We start from the raw sequence: 24,666 nt of genomic DNA, 5'->3' as shown, positions 1-24,666 counted from the left end.
GTTTGCGTGGCCTGAGCTTCTGGTTTGGCGTGGGGAGGAGTAATTGGGAGCAGCCGCTGACACTTTAAATAGCTGCTGACTGTGGTGGGTTGCAGTTTGGAGGGAAGTGGACTTGACACACAGGAGGGCAAAGTCAAATCCCATGAGCCATTGTTTAAGTCAGATGAATTAAAGGAAACAGTAAAAGAGGCTTGATTGATCATCCTCTGCTCAAATCTTAATATCAGCAATTCAAGAAAGCATCATCTCTGTTATGAAATAAAAAGATGCGTGGGCTTCATTTTCTTGACTTTACATAGGAAGACGAATTAGTTTCCTACCAATGAGAGTTCAGTGCTGGTTTCCTCCAAATCCTAATCCCTCTACGACCCCCATGGGGATTTGTCCAAACCTGCAGGAAGACAAGTAGAGAGCATTTTTACATCTTTCTTCTATAAAAGCCCCAAAAAGCATGACACAGAATACAACACAAAGTGTCTTTGAGGAACCATAATGTGGAAACAGATGATGTTAGCAGGAGTCTGGCTGTCAGAGTCTCCTCTACAAAGTGAGCTAAAACCATTTGCAATGCCTGCCATGTCTCCTTAATTCATGCTATGCAGGTGAGGGCTCCTCTTCTTTATACAAGGCAGCTATTGTTCAGTGACAACAAAGACCTTGCTGAGCATGGCGAGGGAAGAGCAGCCACAAAAGTCACCTTTTAAGAGCCAGACAAATGGCTGCCACAGAGAAGAGGGCCTGGCACGACATCAGACACGACCCGTCTGCAGCCCTTTATGACGACTGTTAGAAAACTGTGGCGACAGAATCGTCAGAATTGAGAAAGGAGTGGCAAAATATTATTCCTGCTGTTCTTAAGGTGGAAAAGAAAGTCTTCCCCAAAGAATAACATGACGTTGTAAGGGATATGATTAAATTCAGCAAAGACTAATCGATGTTATAGCAATCTTTGGTTACCGAACTTGATTTGACCACCAGAAAGGCAGCAAAAGAGTAATTCAAAGTGCTTTAATTGAAAGTAACCTTTGAAATTAAAGGCCTCTCCTGCACTAATAAATGTAAAACTTACAAATATACCCTGAAAGGCTTATTGCATCATAACTGGTACGGCTTGTTCTTTTCCCGCCATTTGTGTTCAGAAAGTGAAATACCATTGGTCTTCAAATTATAAACATACCTGTCAGCCTAAGTCAGGCCTAACATAATATTAAAACACAAAATGTTCTAAACATCTGAACGTATACATCCAAGCTAAAAAAAAACAAGCTCCATGGTCCTGATTCTGGAAAACAGTTACAATGACATAAAAGTGTCTTGGCCACAGCAGTGTTATTCCCTCGCCACAGGAGATCCAAATGACAGTCATTGTCCAGGAATGCTGTCCTAACTTGGATGAAACTTGGTTAAACCTGGAGTTCTTCCAATCCACCCACAAAGCTTTTAAAAAGTGTGGTTTTGAACCGTATGGCCCTCTGCTAGCTGATCCCACATTTCCTACCTCTGGCCTCTGTCTGGGATGCGTTGGGTCTTGTTTTACAGTGATTCCCTCAGGTGAGAAGCTGGCGCAGATGCAAAATCTAACTTGTTCTCATTTATCTTTGACCCAGACTGTTTGCGGGGTGAGGCCCTGAAGCTGAGCTGCATGACGACAAGTTTGAAGCGGAAAGTGCAAAGAGCAGTTTGGTGGAATTGTGGGCAAAGATTGACGGGCTGATAGTATTGACATGACAGGAACAGGAAGGATTGCAGTCTTTTCTCTAGTGTTTGTTCCCTTCAGTGAGTTTCCTATTCATGGATTAAAGTCAACTTGTATCACACAATGGTTCATCAGGCTGAGCAAACAGAGTAGAGTTATCAGAACGCCTGGAGGCTGGAGCACCTTTACTTTGAGTGTGTTTCATTCAGCTTTTTGACACTGAATGAAGTAAAGCTCTGCCTTTTAGCCAGAGGCTCTTTAGCCGCCAAGCCAAACGAAAAACCTTATGTAAGAGCACATTAAGGGGGTGACTTCAATCCGGATGCATTCAAGCCTCAATGGCTCCAATTGTGGCAATAAAAAGGGACTGTGCCAAATTCAGCCAGCTTCCCATTGTTAGGAAATGTACAGTGACTCAACTGGTGACATAGCTTGTTCGCTCGACCTTCTAATGCTATTACAGAGGGACATCACACCCAGGAGTCCTTTCACAACGCATCCACAGCTCCAAATACACACAGACCTTTTGACATTGCCGAGAGGGCGCCAACTCAGATCGGGTCAGATTAACATGGGAAAGAAATTATTACTGCCACTGCACAGCTCAGAGAGAGCAGCATATTTTCAGCAAAAAGGAAACACGTCCTTCAAAGCAGCACAAACTGTCACAAAAAGGACTCTCGTGACAGAACAAACCTTTAAAAAAAAGGCCGTTTCCAGTCACCATAAAGTCCTAAGATTAGCTTGAGCGTTCAGCCTCGACTTGGTGGTGAACTTCGGTAAAAAATCATAGCACCATAACGTTCTTTTTTCATTTGGTTTCTCAATTTAGTCGGTTGAGAAGAGCTTGAACAAGTAAATATCTCAAACACATCAAAAAACTTGTCTCCTCACAGGAGGAAATGACACAGCACCACCAAAACCAACAGTGCCACCATTCCTGAGGTTGTTAAGCTGTCGGCCTTAAAACTAGCCTCGACAGTGTGCCTTGGGCTGCAGCCGCTCTGTAATTAAATACCAGAAATTTCAGCTTTTTTCCTCTCTGCTCCTTGGAAAATATATAGAGGGTCTAAATACAACTCGTGCCCTGCCCTCTCCGGTTATTGGCACAGGGCTGAGGCCGTCCTGCTTCATTCCTCGACTCACATCTGGTCATTCAACCTCTGAATGAATGAATGAAGATTAGACCAATAGTTCCCACCAGAAATAAGTCAAACGAGGCAGCCTTGGCATATAATCTAGGACTAAAAATGCATTTCGGTTAAGTAGGTAAATGTGTTACTGGACTCAAAGCAGAGATTGGAATTCCTCCGCATGAGCACAGGGATTAATCTTTTAACTTTGTGGTGAACTTAGAGAGGCTGGGCGTCTATCTCTAAGCCTTAATGAGGAGGAGGATGAACGTTTCCCAGCGACAGCTTGGTCATTAAGTCTAATTGTGTTCTTGCACTGAACATGACAACCAGCGAGCTGCCTCTATGGCCAATTCATTCATTTGCAGTATGTTTTCTAATGGCATGCAAAAAGGGATAAACTCATCATCGTAATCTGACAACAACACATGGAAAGTGTGCCAATTCCCCCAACTCCTATTAGTCATGATTGATTTCTTAAGTCTGTGAGAAACACGCAATAGTCATCAGCTCGCCTCGTCTGCCGGCTTTAATTACCAACACTATTACATCCATGCTCGCTGTCTGTGGCTTTGACTCAATAAGAGAGAATAATTATATGGAATTAAATGTCTTAACACTCCACACTGTTCTCTTCAATACACCAAGACAAATTATCGTCTGTGAGAACAATCCAGGGCTGTCAGCTAAAGTTACTGTTTGAGTACGTTTTGTCCACTTTCCTTGACACTTTACTTGGTCATAGTCTGGTAGCTTTAGCCGTGTCAGTTCTTGGAGCACTGTCACAATGCTACAATCAAATCCATCATTCCAAGAAGTACAGTCTACAGGATATGTGGAACATCTGCAAATTAATGATGTCTTTATGAGCATGTAGAATTAAAATTGACCTGTGCGAAAAGGTACAGGAGGAAGGACAAAAAAACTAACATTGATCAATACTGCAATTATGATAAAATGTGCCATATGTCAACAAAAATGTTGTCTTTGGCCACTAAATCTGTGCAAAGGAGAGTAAAGACAGCGCCTAATTCACACGGCACAGCTAAGAGTTAAATGCACCACAAACTACACTGCAGAGCAAATAGCATCTTTGTGTGTTGGTGCCGTTTGCGCATATTGTAATGATCCACTGTGCATTATTTGGTGGAACATTGTCTACTTTTTATGCCAATAAACATCACTGCAAAAAACATCTAATGCATAAACTTTGCTGCTAACAGCCACATGCAGTTAGAGTGAAATATTTACAGTCTGCTGAGAGTTGGTGGCAGTATTTAGAAGTGAGGTCACATCCAAGCTTTCCAGAGTTTATGACAACAGTTCCACCTCTGGATGATCTATAAAGATCACACCTGTACGTAAAGGCTGTTAGTAGTACTGTGACATTACTATTGTTAAAGTAATCAGAGGTGAAATCAGTACAGGGCAGGCTGAGGCTCAACACTGGCACACACAGGCCAACTTTCCCATACCATGATGAACAACGTGTTTGTTTAATTTGATCGAGCTGCTCTTGCAGGCTCAGAAGCTTTGTTAGGAATAGTGAAATTGTCAAGATAAACCCTTAAAAAGTATCCCCTCCAGATCAGCTCATCACCTGTATGTAGGCAGATTTGAGCTCTGTCAGGATGTAAGCACTCAGCACAGCTCTGAGCAACAGACAGTAGAGATTGAGGCTGAACTGGCCCTGAAAATAAAACAGATAACAGGGACAAATGATGAGCAATCCTTGGTGTTAAAAGGAGTGCACGTTGGTCCATTGACACAATGCCTGTGCTTAATCAGACATAGTTACAAATATAAGAAGAGCAGTTATTTTTTACCACAAGGTCTCAGTGCTATATTCTTCCTTAACCAATAGTGATAGTTAGCCCAATCACTACTAAACTAACACAAGATAATCTAAGTGTAGCTCACAGCTAGGTTGAGTTTCATCTGCACTAATGTGAACGCATTGTCCATCAATATATTCACTTTCCCAAGTTGTGTTTTTTTTAAGTGTTCTGTAGCCAGGTGACACCTCACAGCCCCTTCAGACAGGCAAAGTGATCCAGGTTAATCCTGCATCATTGGCTGAACTGAAGGGGTCAATGCACATCATCTGACCTGGCTCTGCAACATCCTGGCTGCAGCGGAACAAATCTTTGCTGCCATTGTTTGACTTTGCCACTATTGATGAGTGAATCTTATTCAAGTGTAAACATCAACAAACTCTTACTCTGTAAAGATACAGGGAGATAAAACAAGGCTGTAGAGATATGAGAAAGATAACAGGTTTGTACATGCCAAAGTCAGAGTGTGCACTGTGCAAAGCCGAAACTAAAACTGAATTTAGGATTTAACATTTAAAATTTTCCTTGAATTGTATATTTACACCAAACCACAGCTGCAGACTTGAATCTTGACTGTAAAGAAAAGAGATGACCTGACTCATGTGTCCTCTAAGTTGGGTTGAAAACAGATTGTGTGACGATGGAGCATGAACAGAACAAGTCATAGTCCCTCTGGCTGGTATCCCTGCCTCCTGGTTTTACTCTCCCCTCCCTCCCCAGGCTCAGTAATCTGGTGCCTTTTGACTGTCAGCCTCTTTCACACATGTGCAGGGTTAATACAAAGTCAAACACTACAGTGCTTGGAGTCGACCTGTTTAGACGCAGCAGAAAGCAGGTTTTTGTCGCTCACAGACACAATCACTTTGCTGAAGAGGATTTCATGTTCAAATTATCCAACAGCAACCAGAAGAGGAATCTTCACCTGCAGCAGAAAAGCTGTGCTGTAGAATTCAACTCTAAAATCAGGGAAATTAGAGCGGCAAATGGAGTGTGAACTTGTTTTTTTCTTGCTCTCAGATTACGCTCGATAATGAATCGGATATGCAGAGGCAGCAGCTGAAGCCCAGGGGCAATCGATGGGAATACCCCCCTCCACTGTGCCAAGCCCAGGAAGCCAACAGTACTTACTGAAGCTGTAAAACAGGCCAGACTATTCACACTCATTCAGGATGACTACTTTGATAGAGTGGTAGTGACTTTAATAATGCACGTCACTGCCTGAATGCTCAGGCCATGGTTTCACTTTTGTAATTTTTCCATTTTTCTGTGAAAACAAAACTTTTACAACGGAATTTTCAAAAGGTGTTCCACCTACAGAGGACACGCATCTCAGTGTCTGATTTGGAAATAGAGGTGGGGCAACGCGTGATTCTGTACTCAGTCTGGCTGTTTAATGGCCTTTTTTTTTCACAATGATGGAAAGCTCTGTGTATCCCACTATAAGCAGCACTTTCACTACAATAAATCAAAACTGGCAATCAATGAAAGACTGCTGCTGAAACTCCAGCACGCTCAGCCTTATTGTCATGATTGTCTATAAGTCTCAGCAAAGTTGCAACCTAGGGAAAGAGGAATCAGTGAGACAGGCATGGGCCTAAAGTTAAATGCAAATAGATGCACAATATATAAAGTCGTAAGTCCCTTTCAAACACGCACTGCACTCCGGAAAATGTGCTGAAGTTCCAAAGTAAGCTGCATGCAAGAGCACAAACCCTCGAAACTGCCCCTCCCCTCAAGGATTTCGTAACGTGTAAACGCAGACAATCATCACACACAGCTGTGAGATGCACATGGGAAAGGGCAGGTATAGAGAAAATGTTAGCACCTGCATGTGTGCAATTTGTCCTTACTTTAAGTGTGAATGGGGGCGTTAAGTATTCAGTGAATTCTTAAAAATAAATATGTGCATTCATTCAATCTGACACTTTTAAAAGGGGACCTAGAATAAAGCTTTATAAATCTAATTTGAGCCCTAAAGGTATGTCGTTTTCTTTTGTTAATTAATCCCATCACAAGAACAAAGCCAGCACCCAATGTACCCTCACAAGTGTTTTATCTCTGCAGAGCAAGTGTGCACAATTTGGAGAAACTCCCTCCAGCTATTCGTGTGCAGTCTCGATCACAACAAAAGGACGGATGAACAGACAAAGCTCAAACAAACAAAAGGCCTTGGGCTACAGCTTTTCATCTCCTAATGATATTGTGATGTGATCAAAAACTGCGGGACCTCTATCTAAAAAGGCCCTGGAGTCAGATTGAGTTTTTATAACTCCATCCCACAGACGCCGCCCCACTGATGAAGCTTTCTGTCGACACACTTGTGTCACTTATTCCAGAGTTTTTAAAATAGTGCCGAACAAATGATCGAATGCTTCGTGTTTGAGTTCATTTAAAGCTTCTGTGAGGAGTTCTAGCTGGTTATACCACAGACTGAAATTAATATTGATGCCTCTTTACGACCTATAAAAGCTAATAAGACAATCAGGGAATATATTGATTATTTCTACAAAGTTGTTTTCAATGCCTGAAACCACTGCCGCATGGAGGGTGTCATTGATTTACTGCATGTTGCTGTAACAGTTTTTTTTCCAGCAGACAATCTCAATAAGGGATGAGCTCGTTTATTAAATAAATAAATATATTTTACAGTAACAGGACAAGAACGGTAGATATTTCTTTGTCCACAGGGGTCGTTCTAACTGTGTTTTTTAAAGAACCCAAATGTTTATGTCAGTCAGAGATTTTATGATTTGGTAAAAAAAAAAAAAAAAAAGAGGTTTGTTATTTGTATACCTTCATAATTCAAGGCTGATTAAATACTGTGACAGTAAAACTGTGTGTTAAAAAAATACTGCTTTGAGCAGTAGATATTTGTACAGTGTTTTAAGCTCTCGTGAAACAAGCAGAAGACTGTGGACAGAAATAACATGAAAGAGTTCTTTGTCTCTGTCTAAATCCAATATTCAGCTAATTGACAAATGTTCTCTTCAATCATTTTTTCATGTAAAAATCAACCGAAGGAGCATCTTTAGTCCCTCTTCTTAAGGCGTCCATGTCAGAAATCTGCTTTTCCCATTACATTGAATCTGTTCATGAGCAGATGTTTCTGCTGCTCAAGCTACTAAAGATGTTTAGTTTGAGGAAATCTGAAGAGTTAGACTTCTCAAAGCCAAGGATTGATTCACTAGAAGACATAGTTATGATATTAAGTGTCTGTAATTTTGTGGAAACACTAATAACAATAAGATCAGAATGAGGCCATCGCCTTCTGATTGCCTGCGACTGTGCAGGGCATGGGGTCATGGGGTCGGTGGAGTAATCAGTGTGTTGTTTAGGATCAATAAGCAGCAGTCTGAACATGGGGCCATGTGTGGTCTGATGGCCACATTACTAATGTTCATACCAAGCAGAGAGCCAGGCTTTAGAGGGGAACATTTATATTTAACGTCCCGTCTGAAGTACAGGTCAATCAGGAGATTTATTTATATTTTAGCATGCTAAGTCCCTCTGGATAAAAGCATCAGCTAAATGATTGAGATCTAATGAGAATGAGAGCTCTGTTCATGATCTCATCAAAATCAGTCCCACTGGTTTCCCTCCATCACTTCATCACACGTCCTGAGGTAACATGAAATATGACAGGATATCTGTGGGCCGTGATTTGTGAATGTTTCCGTTTCATTAATTTCCCCAAAGCTCTGCCATGTTCTCTTATCATGACAAACAAGTGATTTTGTTTTAAACTCACAGCTTAACACATTTCTCCCTAATGCAATGGGCTGTGCCAAAACCCGGATGGATTGGAGTGTGTGTGTCTGTGTGTTGGTTTGTTCCATGTGTTGTTGCACATGGAGGTCTGATACACTGTTCTCTAAATCGACTCCAGCAAGGTCTCACTGGGACATCTGTGCCGAGTACACACACTCCAGAGTGTGTCTGGATGTTTTTCTGGGCTATGAGTTTGTCTGATATTCAGGAAACTCTGAATTTATTTGAAATAAAACTTGCTCAAAATCCCCAAAATACAAAGTTTTAGTTCGTTGCATAAATCAGACAGGAATGTTGGAGCAGCCAGGTGATAAAAGCAGACGGCTCTAAAATTGTTCAGAGGCTTCAGTGAAGTCATAACTTGTGAGAGGGGCAGTTTTATAGCTCTGCATACCTTGTCTGGTATGTTCAGCTCCATTGATTTTTATGCCTGTTTGTTTCACTGAATAACAGAGACTTCTTTATTTCATTACAGCAAAAGCATGTGTTTAGTTCATACTGTTGGAATTAGCCTGTAGACATCGTTTTACTACCTCGGCTGATTTATGAAACACTTCACACCACACTGTTGCCAAATGTCTGCAATAACAAAGATTATGTGGAAAATCATATCAAACAGCATTATAATAATTACTGCTTTGGCTTAGAGTTTTCTTTCTTTCCTCAGCTGCTAAATCAATCTTTGCTAACTCTTATTGAAACATAGTAAATTCTGCTGCCTCTCCATGCTCACTAAAGTATGTAGCTTAATGCTTTTGGCACTATCACAGCTTGTACTATATCAAAACACATGATGTACACTGCTATAAAAGTGACCTCCATGCCTCAGGAGATGACCTGAATTATCTCAAGACACAAATTAGATTAAATAAACTTTCCTAATCCGGGGTTGATTTGACAGAATATAAAAACGCCTTTTTAACAAAGTGCAGACTTTGGAGGATTTATGAAATATCTGTGCTACCAAACACAATCACATGGGAATGTCGATAATACCGATGTTGTAAAGTCAATTACACACTGTTGATTCATTACCCTTGTACACTGTAAAGAGCTGACTTGTCTGAATGGAGAGATTTACACCTACTTCATAATACAGTTAATGAGCCTGACAAAGCCATTTGCATGTTAAACAGGATCTGTCACACCGCTGCTTTCTCTTTGACACTGAGGTTACATCCACACTTCTACACTTACACCAGATAATCTCCATTCAGACAAGTGTTTTTGCATGATTTGTGAAATGAGCTCTGTCCTTAATAACACACTTGGAGATGCAAAAACCAGTGTTTCCAACACATAGTATAATCCTGACTGTTACTTATTTGAATAGTTAATAATGTATGAATTTATTTATGTGTTTTAGTGAGATCAATAGTTGAGACAATCTCTTCTCCCTCTCTGCGCCTCGTTTCTGATAACCAGTAGGGATGGGCAATGATTTTCGAATATTTGAATATTCGTTCACTTTGTAAAAATTGAATAGTTACTTTGAATATTTTCTCATTTTAAAAGTTCAATTTTTCATCGTTTTTACCGCTGCCTGGTTGTAATACGGTATTCTCACCAGACAGCGGCTACAGAGAGTCTTAAAGCTGTTTGCTAACCACATAAAATAACAGAAGAAGAATGCTAACTGCATTAACTTGCAAAAGAGGAAGAAAACATTTGCGACATTCGCAGCGATTTTTCTCCATTTCTGAATCTCACACCACTACACATGTATTGCCAGGGACTGAGCATGGCTGTAAAATGTAAACACACACGCCACACTGAATAATCGTTGAATAGATGCCAATGATTATCAAATAGTATTTTGGCTTGAAATCCCTAATAACCAGCACCCAACACAGGCTCTGCTGCCAGTGATCAGAGAGCGAGAGAGAGGGAGGTCCTTCAGTACACCCCTCCTGTGTGTCCTGTTAATTGACTGAGGTCTCATGTTAAATATGAACCTTGAGCAGGGTGGTACTCCCTGCATGTGTGTAAAATAAGTTGGGGAATAATATAAGTAATAGCTGACATAATGTTAGATAGAAAGGGTAATGAAGTGAACTGTTCTCCCTCATTATGTCACACTGATCCATACAAAGAGGTCTGTGACTTAGAAATAACTCTTGTGAGGTGCTGATTTGTTTGAAATAACTCCAAAATTAAAGACAATGGCCACTTTTGGTTAATTGGATGCTTTGAGTAGGTCCATACTGTGGGACTTTAAAGGTTTAAGCCTTACAGTCATGAAACTAAAATGCTAAAATTACATTAGAATAAACATCCCTGCAGGGGAATTGGAACACAACAGCACTTGGTAGCAAAAAGAAAACAGAAATGAGGACAGTAAGGAATGATCCAGAGTGGAAGCAACAAATAAAAACACAAACAACTTAACAGTGCGACCCCTGCAGATGTTATTCTGTGCTAATTTACTGCCACAAAGAAAAAAACATGGGGAAACTAAGAGCTTACAGAAGAGGAGCACGCTAAATGATGCAGACTAGGTGGTGAAGATATGAACAGAGTGTTGTTCTCTGTTTGGGGCTACTGCATTCTCATCATGTGGTGTAACAAACACTTTAATTTCAAGATTTATTTCCATCACAGTGGTTGAGCAACAAGCGCAGTTTTCATCCGCCTGGTGTGGACATGCAACTCACACATGTTCTTACAGATTTCCCTCCTTGCACATCTAGAAACGTCTGTACCAACTGTTTGAATTACGTGGACGGAAGGAGGGGCAAACGACACACATACACACTCACAAGCCCTTCTCAGAGCGCTCCATAACCTCTGGAAACAGAGGCCTGGTTCATTTGCAGCCAGATTAAGGCTACTGAGGTGGAGCGGGTGGAAAAGATTATTCCTAGTAAGCAAGAAAAAAAACCTTAAGCTCTGCATTAACAACACGAAGAGAGTGTTATTTATGAAAGCTGTCTTAAGGCTTGGTGTTCACACAGAAGCCCAGTATGTTGTAAGATGGGCTTTACATTACAACTTAAACACTGGCTGAAGCACCGACACACAGCAAATATCAGCCATACAGTTTGGTTCAGGTTTTCACCAGGATTACAGAATATAAATGAGGAATGCAACCAGAATTTCAGATCGGCTTAAGAAATGTGTAAATCCAAGCCTTGCAAATCCAACCCAGCGAGGCTGACGGTGCAGCCTGTAAACTGTGAGCAGCGGCTCAGCTTACCCGCCAGTGGCACAGGTTGCCAGGAAACCATGTGGGCTCACAGGGCGTTCACACTCACACACAGATGCACAAACACACAGATGCAGTCACATATTCATACAAACATTTCCACATGAGTTTGAGTACCTCTGTGCTGGTAAACGCTGCAGTATGGGGGGAAAAGTCCCACTGAGGGAGTACTGTGTCAATACAAGAGCCCTGTGACCTCTGACCCTTGTGGGAGTGTGAACCAACAGGAAGTGTCAGGGAGAGACGACGCATGACGGGCAGGTTGTAAAAACACTGCTCTGCTGGGGCAATAAGTCTACTGTCTACGAATAACAAGTGACACACTGACGAGTGAACATCAGTCGAACAGGTTCTTCTGAAGCTCTGCGTTAACGAAAGAGGGATGCTGAAGGTTCTGATAATGCTGCACATGCTTCTTAGCGCCTGGTTTATTCTGCGTTTACTCTACGCCATAGTGTGTCAGCGTATTGGCACATCTCTGCAATAACTTGGACTAGTAGGCAGTGTGATTTCTATGCTAGTCAGATCGCCTGTTTCCAGTCCAGCTATGTTTTCTGCTACTTTGTGCACAGTGAACTATGGCGTCTCTGTGGGTATTATGTTAAGTTGGAGCTGATAAATGTTGCAGCTGATCATACAACAGCTTTTACAAAGAGACGGAAAGTACAGCCGATGTACACTACCAGTCAAAAGTTTGGAAACACCTTCTCATTCAAGGGTTTGTATTGTTCGTAGAATGACTTGCCTTCTTAATGTGTTTGAGACCATCAGTTGTGTTGTTCAGAGGTAGGGTTAGCACACAATGGATAGCTCTATTTGACTACTGTTGTAATCCATATTATGGTAAAACCAGATTATTTCATAGTTTTGATGTCTTCAGTATTAATCTACAATGTCGAAAATAATTAAAATAAATGAAAACATTGAATGAGAAGGTGTGTCCAAACTTTTGACTGGTAGTGTGTGTAAATGCAAGAAATACAATGCTGCCCAGCGGACCAATCACATGGATCGTTTCACCACACAGTTAAATTTTGAAGACGGTGCACATCAGGCTACTTGTGAAGGAACAGGGCTATGAAGATCTATGGTGTCGATCTTATGCAGAAGCATAAACCAGGCTTTAAACTTTCTGCTTTTCTCTTTTACATATATGACTGTGTACTCAATACAATCTGGTGATACACAATATTTGTAACGTATGATTTTTTTGTAGGTCAAACAAAACCAAAATATGTTGAAGTCTCTCTGTTGTGTAGGAAGTTAAATCTTCTTTACACTTGCAATCACTTCATTGCTGCATTGCTTTCAACAGTTCCTCACGATCTTCATATCATAACATGCAAACTGAATAATGACTGAAGGTTTAAGTTCACAAAAGACGCAACATAAAATATAAACATAAAATGTATGACGCATGAAAGACTAAACACTTTAAACTATTATTTGAATTGATGCACTGTTAAAGTGAGTTTCTCTAAACACTCATTTTGTCATTTCCGCTTGTCCTTCGATTGAGCCAGGAAAATGTATGTCTGTTTAAGACTCAGCTGAACCACGCTGTATCATTTCAAAGGGCACAGCGTCCTTTAAACCCGGAACACTGATGCTCAGCTTGTATAACTTAAGCTAGGTAAGCTGGTTTGAGGCGTCTCTGAAACATTGTTCTGTACTGGTGGAGTTCACCAACAGCCGGCCAAGGTCCTGAACTTTTTATACGCCTCTCCAACATTTGTCTTTGGCTTTCCATAGCAACCCCTTTTTCCCAGGCCAGAGGGTCCCTCCCCACTCAGCGTTTAAAGGGAGTTTGAGGGGGGGGCGAGTCGATTTAGGGGGAGCTGTCTTGAGAAAAAGGGCGTTTCTGGGGAAACTGAGCGGTTCTCTAAGAGCTTTCATGGTTGCCACTTGGCAACAGTTGGCTGTCGGTATTTCAAAATGCTGATTTTCACGCTTGCCTGCGTGCCACAAAAAGCCACACACACACACACACACACGCACACACACACACACACACACACACATGAAGGCAGGAAAAACCCCACTTGTGTCACCGCAGCAGATGCCACTTGTATTGTTGCCTCTGGAGTCAAAAGCTAATGCTAGCAGCCTGACGTCATGTAAATGATATTCAATTTCAAGCATGCTTCGGGGTCCATTCATTTCAAACACAAGTCAGGAAGAAGCGCCACCTGTCTCTCTGCAGCCATGCGAAGAAAAGAACAATGTAGCAGAAGCAAAAGAGATTACACACCTATCAGCAGTCTGTAGAACTGCCCATAAATCAAACCGCTTCAAAATCAAAACTTATCTACAAACTCTAGACTTCCGATGTTACTCCACCAAACTTATTCTGACAGGAGTGGGATGAATGCTGAACGTTATCCTCCAGATGGTGGACACTCCTCCTTAGCCACACCTACTCACCTGTCCTTCCTCTGAAGAGACAGCAAAGGAGTCTTCAGTAAACACCAGCTGTTTTCAAACAGACAGACACTCACATCCTCCTCACCCTCTCCTTGGTCCTCGAGGTATGCCTTCACCTCTCTAGCCCTTGAGTTTTTCTTACAAACCCCCTCTCTGGTTGGCCAGTCTTTTCAGCCTCCTCTTCAACAAAAGAAACAAATGGAGGGAGGGAGGGCCACTTTCCCTCTCTTCCCCCCTGGAGAGAGGAGAAGAAGGGGGTATAAAAACCTGCAGACCACCCCTTCTAAAGCTGCAAAAGCCTTGCACAGCGAAAAAGTGTCAGCAAGCAAGAAGCAAATGCAAACTACATGCAAACAGCATTTTAGCATTTTTTCTGTAGAGTATGCACACCAGCGCACAGGTGTATGCAGAAAATGCAAACCCCTGTTTTTTTTTTATCTCCTGCCAATTGTTTACACATACTGGATCAGTTTGCAAGAACTAAGGCATGCAGCCAAGGCCAGAGGGAATTAAAAAAGTGCAAGTTGGGTACTTCTAAAGTTGTGACACCTGGTTTGGAGTTTTAGACCTCCACAGTGAGGGTGTTTGAGAGGGTGGGTCGATGTTGGCAATTCGTGACGTGTATTTTCCAGTGTGCTGCAGCACCATGCTCTTCAACAGTTCTTTTCCACCACAGGAACCCCATAACACATAGAACAACACACAGTCACTACCTCAGTCTCTGCTCTCCAGTGTTCAGCCTGTTCTGAACCACTACTTCAAGGCAGGACTTTTACCGTAACGTCTCACCTTCAATGTACGACCCTTTGTAAAAGCACCATAACAAAGCTCCACTGTCACTACATCTTTGTGCAATTGAATATTGCTACAGTATAATATTGGTGTCCCTGTTTGTGATAACATGCTCCTCTGAGTCACACAGCGTTGATCCGTCCTGCTGGATCTGGCGCTCTACCTTTGTTACACTTTTCTTATACGACCAGCATTAGACGCCCTCCTTGTACTGCCACATCAAGGCGCAATATTTACACCTCTGCAACGTCTAACCTTCAATACAAATGTTACAGAGAAAAAAGGGGGGGACCAAATCCTGCTGTGCCAGCTTTGGACGTAGAAGCAGAGGTGCACCAGGGGCAAGACATGATTACTTTAAAGCCAACAAGGTGGAAGATCCCCGTGTGTGTGCATGTCCCAGTGTGTCCAAGAGCATGTTTACATGTCGTGCAGCTTATGCATTTGCAACATCAGAACGCAGAATAAAATCACACACTGTGTGCCAATGACGGCTTTGTGGATACAACATAATAGTACAAAGTCCTCATGAGAGCAGAGCAGGCTTTGATTTGTCTGCTCCATTTGAGGAGAGGAGGTGATACCAAATTGAAGTTCCAGTTCTCTATCCTAGGAAGAGCTGGCATCACATCAGTGACATCTTAGACAGAAACCATAGTAACAGAGTTACTCAGTGGCCAATTGGCTAATCCTGTCTACCAAATATATTTGGAAGGAGCCCAAAAGATGGGATTTAAAAGACTAGGGATTGGTTACTACTGCATCAGTATAACACAGCATGTACTAATAATAATTTTAAACAGAGTGAACAAAAGTGTCCACACCTCTGTCAGTACTTAGGAAGAGGAGGCGAATCAGAGGGAGCTTTTTGGGAAAAGACTTCTCAGGGTGTGGCACAAAAGTACAGATGAAATAAGATCACATACAAATAAGAGGTCACAACATGCACAGGTCTATACCACTTTTCCCATTCAGGGTCGCAGCAGGACTGGAGCCTACCCCAGCTGTCACTGGGTATGAGGCAGGGTTATACATCGTATGAGAAGATCGTGAGGGTGATTTGAAATCACGGTTTCTATGAAGCATTAGTGTCTTTGGTTGCAGGAGATCACCAAACAGCCTCACAGAAAAGGATTAATTCAAAATGTTAATATTTCTTGGGTTCCTTTTAACTTCGATAATTCATGGAAAATTAGGTTCAATTTGATTTGTTCTCCTCGGGATGTTTTCACAGTTCTGAGTCACATGTGAGCAAAATTATCAGATTTGGGCCACATGTGCCCCGCAGAGTTAATGTAGCCTCAGGGGCTGTGTTCTAATTTACATCTTTCTGGAGTCTTACAAGACAGATTCTCTCCACACTGATGTATTTGAGAAATTTGATTCAATTAAAAGGAGAATCTCTCTTTTTGGAAAAATTTGGCATCCATATTAAAGTTCTTTTAAGCAATAAGCAGCCGTAAAGAACAGTTTCAGAGTCTCTAATTTAAAGATTATAACGTAAGCCTTTCATCTCACCTTTTGTCCGCATTAATCTGGGTTTAAAATTAGGGTCCATTAGGATCAGATTTAGTTCAGACTATGCTTTAAGACAGCAGAAAGAAATAAAGGGTGGATTAATTAATGCCTTTATGTAAAGAATATCAGAAATACAAAAGGAAAACAGTGTGTGTGTATGTTCTGTGTGTCCTGACATCCTCCACCCTCCCCTCCCCAGGTGGAGGTCTCATCAGGAGTGCAGTGACAAAGCCCTTCTCATCCATGTCACCTTATCTCACCAGCCGGGCCTCTTTCTCTGAGGGCCCGCTACAAACGGCTGCTTCAGCTGCACTGATGGGAAGTGAGACACAGCGTGGGTATGCATGAATACAGACTCCGGGGAATACAGAGAAAATGAGAGCCGAGGAGAAGTGTCAAGTGTAATGGAAGAAGAGGCGAATAGTGGAAAGGATGGATAGGAAGAAATTGCTTGAGTTTGGCACTGGAGTCAGAGGGAATTTGAGTCAGAGTCTGTGTGTAGAAAAGACAGAAGACACAGGCAGCAGAGCATTCCGACAGAAAAGAGTAGCGAGGAGAGAGTCCACTGGTTCTTAAAGATTCTTCTCACAGTAAATTCATATTTCAGAACTGTATGCAACAACCTTATGTTATACACACAATGTTACGCTTTTGATTCATGACATCCTCTAACCTCGAGGGTCTGAAATAGCTGAAAGTATTCAGCGGCAGACGGGGACGTATACCGGGGTATGTGTTTTACTGCTCTGGGTGTGAGGCTGCATGTATATTTGTGGCCCCACATGTTTGGCAGTGCGTACCGTCTGTGCATACAACCATAAATCAGGGCTACACACAGACGATCAACATGCAATCTGACATTTAAATCATGCAGGCCTTAGAGGCCATGTAGACTTGGCACATATGTTTGCATTTTTTATGAAAAATAAGCTAGTTAGATGCATACACCCCAGCATCTGCACTTTCAACATGCTTTGCTGTGGAGACTGGGAGGTCCTCTAGTGGCAGACTGATTTCGTATTCTGAACATTGCCTGAAGTTTTAAAAGTTAGTGTAGTTTCTCTCCTCCAGCCCACTGCAAATTAATATGTATGGGATATATTATAATGTAACTCCAGTTTGATGAACACTTGCATAGCTCTCAGACAGGTTTAATTGTTTCTTTACCCTCAGGAGGTTTCCCCGAAGGACCTCAGACAAATTTCAAACACCCTCATCGCTCCAATGCCCCAAAGCCTGCAGAGCTCATCTCCTACCAAATTTAGGACCGATAGGACCGTCTGGATTAGTGCTGGTGGATTTGAATAACACACAGAATTGGAGGTGTATAAAGGTAACTACTAGTTACTGGTTGTGCGTCCTAAGACCTTCAAAGAGGCTGCACGACTGATGACGGTTCAAGTCTAGTTGAAGGACAAAAGCAGTAGATGCCCTCCCAGCAGGGCCTGAGCTAACACCATCCCGAATCCTGCCAAAAATCATAAAACAACAGCAGTCTCATGGCTGAGCACCGTCTGCTTCAGGCCGGACCTGACTGAAACAACAACACTTGCAAACAACATTTGACTGGATGTCAACAACAACCTCCCAATCTGCTCCAAACAACGTCCCTGATGACGGTTACATCTAGATAACCAAAAGATCCTTATATTGTATTCACTCAGGATTATACATTTCAAAGTTTGATCAAAGATCATCATTTATAATACGTGTGCTTTGACCAGCAGAGCTCTACAAGTGCTCCAACTGTAAGTCACCTTAATCCCAAATTGTACTTTTTCTTATCTGCATACATGACAGTAAAGCTGTTTGATTTATGGACGTACTTGTATGGTGCTAAGGCAGAATGGTTTGCACAATCTCTGTCCAGTTTAGGACTAAAAGAAGTCTGTCACATTTTCTATGTTGATGACAGATGATGAGTTATGTCTCTTCAAATGAAGCTACTCCATTATATTGGTACAGTTACCTAAAACCAAAAGAGTAAAGACAGTTCTACCAACTTGGGTACTTGATACCTACAACTCCAAAAACTGATCTTATTTATTCAAGTTCAAAATGAAAAGACCGACGTCTCTTCATTGATTTCACAGTTTCTGATCAGTTCTCAGTCACTCTAGTTCAAGCTCAGGAGACAGACCGGGCCCACCAGACTAGTTATCTTAACTATCAAATCATGTGTGCTCCTGCTTCAACACTGACCTTACACAAACACAAGCTTCATTCATGACGAAACACACACACGCACTAACACACTCATGCACACACACAATGAGCTGAATGTGGTGGAGGCACAGAGCAAACCCTGATGAGTTAATAATTCACGCTCTTACAGAGCACTTCAGTCGCTGCTTCAAAGGGATTTCAACACTCAAATCTATTTTACAATCCTCAGCACTTCATGTATCTGGGTCCACATTTACATATCTGAATAATGAAGAGGCTTCCCTGTCTAATTAAATCCTCAGAGAGTCCTGAGGAGTTTTATCGCTGCTCTTTATATAAAAAAAATCTCCTTACCCCCCATAAAAACTCAAGACTTTGCTGATTCAGATAACGGACATGGGGCTACATCCTGTCAAGCTTGAGGCTGAGTGTTGTAATGTTCACCTTAAGCAATGAGCACGGAGTTATGAGTGAGTCCAAATGTGAGTACCAGTAACTGGAGAGGAGTCTCAGAGCACAGCAGCACTGCTCACACAGGCCTGCCCACTATCAGAGAGAGACGGGAGGCAATCATCATAAATTCATGTTGATACCACTTTAGGGAATCTCCTTAATCAGCCTGAAACTCTGCATCAATATGCAAAACAACAAAATCAACCCCAATGAGTGTTCTTTCACTTTTATCTCCATGTTTGTATGTACAAATGTGCATAATCACTACATGAATATGCAGATGTAACACTGCCACAGCTCAAAATAAGTGCGTACTACATGACGTGCATGACTTCAAACCTTATTTATTGATGCATTCAATAATTTTTCCCCACTGACACTTTGAAATATGCGCCCTGTGCTGTCCCAGAAGAGGCTACATTTAATGTCTGCTATCTTGAGGTGCCCTACAGGGTGGCAGTGCTGGTATCTAGCAGGGTGGGGGGGCACCTTGTATCAGATTCCTTGGCCGTCTCTTATCCCTCCGCTTTGGGTTTGCACCACCAGCATATTGTTCCTAATCTTGGTGCATCTGTTGGCTTACAAAGCCCTATTAAACAGCCAGACCACTCTGATAAGGTTACTGACTTAATGCTCAGTGACATAATTAAATTGAGTATTTAATCTGGCCATGGGAGCCGAAGAGCCCTCGACCCCTGCCAGGCAATCCGAGTGTTCACATGTCGGATCTCCGCTGCCCTACCACAACAACTTTACCATGATCCTCTTTGGGGTGAGTCGTGCCCTTCAACGGGGCAAGATAAAAACGGGTGCAGGGAATGATCAGCACCTAGATTTTCATTGGCTGATCTCTGGTCTATAATAATCCATTAAGAAAGTAGAGTGCATTGTGTTTGTAAGATATTAAAATATAAAGGCTGGCTATACTTTTAAGTGGATAAAACTATACTACTCAAAAAAATTGAAGGCACAGCTTTACTCTTATGACAAAATCAGTATGGCCAAAAAAACAAGGATGCAGTTGTTCACTGTAAGATGCAGATGTCCATTAACCTTCATAAAAATAGGTCTTCAATGAAAGCCCAGGTGTGACATTCTTAGAAAGATGTGTTCCATCAGTGTGTAGTTTTTCAAAATGTCTTCCAACGATTCAAAACGTGTATCTGCAGCTTCAACATGTCCACCTAAAGGCAATAACCTAAGTGAGACTGGGCAAGACCCAAAGTCAGGCACATTTGTTCAAAAATCAGTTAAAAAACTACTTTAGCCTGTCTTATCTTGAAAGCATTCCTGGTATTTGACAAGAAGTGACAGAGACAGTCAGGTGAATAATGAAAGAATAAATTCCATACCTTCCTTCTCTACACATGCACCTGTTCATCGCTGTGAAAGTCAACGTGCTCGTCAGACTCTGTTTTCCTCAGGGTATAAAATTATGAACAACTACACAACACAAGCGAAATATGATAAGCTGCAGGTTGAAGATTTACAGTGGAGTCATTGAAAGGTATCGTATGGTGGCTGATTGACGTTACGTTTAAAAGTTAATTTACCAACCTGCATCAGAAAAGTTTGATTCTAAAAGTTGTTTGTTAAAAGCATAAAATCGCCTCGACACAAGTGTCTCCTCTTGGACTTTGGGTCCTATGGTGCATGGCACGATGGCATTTAGGCATGCTCCTTCTGCTACACAGGGCGCACATCCTGGCACACATTAAGGCACTCAATGCAAAGAGGCTGCATTAAGCCTGTTGATTATTTCTAAGTGTGTTTGTGACATAACATGATTTAAACCAATCAGATCAATCATTCCCTTTAAATACAAAGTAACAGGACATCTATTTAAAAATGAATGCTTATCAAGAGACAATCATGGGACTTTATTCTACCAAGGTTCCCCCTACCCCTTCAGATCAGATGACTTCAGTCTGCAATACTGATGTTTGATTGGCAGTCGGATTATGATGAAGGGCTTTGACACCACATGCTCGCTGCAGTCTCTCCAGTTGCCAGACACAGAGAGCAAGAGCAGCCGACACCCAACCCCCCGTCACCTTTTGACCTTTGACACCTTGACTGTGACAGAATTTGTAAAGTGAATCTTGTTTATTGGAGAGGTACTTAACCACCTTCGCCCACTGTTAAAGGCTGCCATCTGTGAAGTTGTTACTTAACAATTAAGGGACATTAATTAAAAAGTAGAAGTCTGATTAGTTGTGAATAAAGAAATCAAAATGATGACAACTTTTATATCTTCTCTTTTAGCTTGACTAACTTTATATAGTGTTGTGCCTCAGAAAAAAACAGAAGAGCATAATCAAGTGTCTCTCAAATACTTTACTTTAATTTCTTTAATTAAAAAACAGCTGCAAAGTTTGCAATGTAAGATTCTCCTCTGTTTCTGGCTTTCTTGAACCGATTGAAACAACAATGAAAATGTCTTTGTCTCTGAATTAGCAACTTTTTTAAAATTCATTTTTCTTCATCTCAGGTCACTAGAGGTCAAGCCTTTAAAGGGCAAATGAGCACACCATAATGACGGTATTTATATACAGGGTCAAAGGTCATTCAGCAAGTCCAGACAGCTCTGCGTGCTGGTGTCTGACTTTATCCAGGTACCAGTATGAAAACGTGCCAGCTTCTAGTTCTGACAATAAACAGTGATTCACTTCAGGAAGGAAAACATGGACCTCACTCAAGTCTCAGAGAATCCACTTATACTTGTTTGTGCAGCTACATAGGCTAACTTCTGCTTTAAAACTGATCTTGGGAATGGTTGAAAGATATAAGTGTATGTTTCTTTTGTTAAGAGGATTTGTTTTTTAATAAACAGCTCTGATACTAAGAAATAAGCTTCCTATTTAAAAGTCAATCATATTAGAAGCACACAAACAAGAAGGTACGATGCCTGGGCACATCCCAGTTTTCCCAATGTGACCAACAATCCGAAATAAATGAGCAATCATCATCATCATCATCATCATCATCATCTGGAGGGTATGTGCCATCTCATTTCCTGGCTTATACTAAGCCATCAATTATGTTATGAGGCAATTGGAGCAGATGGACGTGGCTTAAGAAGGCACCAGACTGTGAGAGGAGATCAACACCCCTGGGACACAACAACACACTCTCACTGGCCGCCTCTCTGATGAACTGTCAGCTATGACACTTGTTTCTGAGTGTGTGTTGTTTAACACAAGTTCAGGCAACGTGCTGAAAAAAAAAGGTCTAAATTTGACCTTTGATCAAGAAGTGTGACATCATCACTCACAGATACACTTTCACAATGACTCCTGTATCTATTGTACTTGTTTAAGCAGTGAAATTGAAGCTATGGGGGATTTTTATCTGGTGATTCCAATAATTGGGTCGTACTTAAGCTCAAGTATGACTAATCATACTTGATTACCAAACAATTCTCATCTCAGGTGACTCCTGCTATCCATCTGTGAAAACATTTGACACAAGTTGATCCTCAACTGATCTTCCTATGTTGAAAAAAATCACCTTCATGAAAAGTGAAGTCACTATAGTGCCAGAAATAATCCCTGTGCAAAAGCTCTTTGACACAAAACATCTGCTGTACTTATCAATGATCGATATAGAAATGTTTCATACTGTTTGAAGACACACTGTGTGCAGACAGACCATCAAATACACCTAGGCATGCTGTGTTTTTTACTTGTAGGTATAGCCACCTATGCAAGTTACCTCCTTCATCACCGTTTTTGTAGCTCTCCATAAATTTAATCTGATATTCCTGTATAAAGAACAATTTTTTGTTGTGTTTACATATTAAATAATGTTGTTGAAAGAAGGTGACAGTCCACAGATCTATTAGGTCTTTGTTTTTTCTGCTAGTCTTATGTCAGAGGTAAATGATCATCACTATGTTTGTTGAGTTTAGGTTTGCATCCTGCAACAAATAAATAAAGTAAAGAAGCATACATTGGTCAATAAAGCTCCAAGAGCAGAGTATGAATGAAAAACGTGACCAATGATGTGCAGTCATGAATGAACACACATAAATGATCAAAATGAAGAAGCAAAAAATCAATTTAGTTGTGTTTTCTGGTGAACTGGGCATGGAAATGACACAGGACTAATATGTGGATTTGAATGATTGAGAGACAGAACCAGCTTAGTCACTGATTGGGTTAAATCAGGGACATGAAGCAGGGTTGAGTGTGGTGTCTGTCTGAGTTGCTGTGTTTGCCCACATACTTAGAAAAAACTGAGCATTTTGAGATTTATGAACCCATGCCAGTGTTTTAAGATCGCTTTGCAATGAATTCGGCCTCTTGTTAAACAGCCTCCACATGATAAATAATAAACATTAGGTGTAGCCTGGAGCGACGATGCCTAGAGGATGTGTATTGGATTAGTTTGTTAACTTACGTGAAGCACACATGAACACTACTTAGTGCACGGGGTTGTTGACTCTGCATTAGGTTTACTAATTATCAACAGCATCAATAAAAACAAAGTTAGAAAGTGTTAAATGAAGCACACGGAGGTGTTCGTACATTAAAAGTTGCTCAAATAGCGTCGCGACTTTGTAACCTGTGTTGTTCGTCTAAAGAGAGACGCTCTATCATTCAGGATGGAAACTGACAAACAAACTCAGCTGTAATATAATCTGATAAATAACAGCAAACAAAGTGTGCTGGTTCAGTAGATGCGGACTACACAGCCCAGTCTGCAGCTCACCTTGTCCTGTTCACAACTCCTCGCTCACTTGTTCCAAACGCGCCTTTACGCCTCGTTACAGCGACGCGAGCAACTTTCCCCGGTTTGATTCTGAGTATCCAAGTTGTTGGAAGGAGCTGGTTCAGCAAGCTTACAAATGACCCGGGACCGGCAACGCTGTTTCTCGAGGTTACGAGATCTCAAATTCCACTGCCATTCAGTCCAGACTTGCACATTTTCCTCTCAGGCATCCAACTTGGACTGGTTGACACACCTTTGTGGAGAAAACAAATCAGTGCAGTTACTCCGTGCAGCAAAAAGTCCCGCTTACTTTAGTCTATCTATCTCTGCTTGGTTTGCCCCAGCAGGTTTCTCCCCCCACATGTAGCCGGTAAGTGGTGGTGGCAATGATTTGGGGCTTTCAGTGGCCAGCTCTCCACAGGCGTAAAAAGGGGTTTGGCAAAGGGGGATATAATGTGCTGCGTTCATGGCTCGTCGTATTTTCGACAACTAAACAAGATAACCCACTAAACAAGAATAAAGCACTGTCAAATATTGAAGATATGACTTGCTGAAATACATTTTGTACTGAATAACATGTTTCAAAACAGAGAATAAGTGTTGACTAAACACACACAGAGCGATAGTCATTTTGACCTCATCTATTTTAGCACCATAAAAGAGATTACTATGCAAGATTCAAGAAAGTTTCATTGCCAAGTGAGCTTGCACACAAGGAATTTGACGTGATGAATGGAACACTGGTACTTAACAAGAAGACAGTAAGGACACAACAAGTCAATAAAGACAATAAATATATAAACCTAAACACAAATCTAAAAATTCTAAATAAAAATACTATCTGTACACAGAAAGGTATAGAAGTACTTTTAAAGGTTATTTAAAAGCATATATCTCACTTTATCTTTACATTCTTAGTTGTATGTGTTTTTTGTATTACTGAATGCTCCAGGCTGTGTTTGT

At 41.4% G+C, this 24,666-nt stretch overlaps 1 protein-coding gene across 2 annotated transcripts in view; it reads right to left on the bottom strand.

Moving 5' to 3' along the window:
• plxnb1b (plexin b1b) overlaps window positions 1–24,125 on the bottom strand; it is a 127,646-nt gene extending 103,521 nt beyond the window's left edge. The window contains exons 1-2 of one of the 2 annotated variants that reach the window (XM_034681524.1): window positions 23,704–24,125; window positions 321–391 (exon numbers count right to left, since the gene is read on the bottom strand). The gene's annotated coding sequence lies outside the window, so the exon portion shown is untranslated. The remainder of the gene's footprint in view (window positions 1–320; window positions 392–23,703) is intronic. The other variant, XM_034681533.1, reaches the window with a different exon arrangement.
• Window positions 24,126–24,666: the final 541 nt, after the last annotated feature.

Source organism: Notolabrus celidotus, chromosome 1 (assembly GCF_009762535.1).
Source record: "Notolabrus celidotus isolate fNotCel1 chromosome 1, fNotCel1.pri, whole genome shotgun sequence".
NCBI lineage: Eukaryota > Metazoa > Chordata > Actinopteri > Labriformes > Labridae > Notolabrus > Notolabrus celidotus.
The sequence above is the reverse complement of the archived record's forward strand: the minus strand, read 5'-3'. Positions and strand labels throughout refer to the sequence as shown.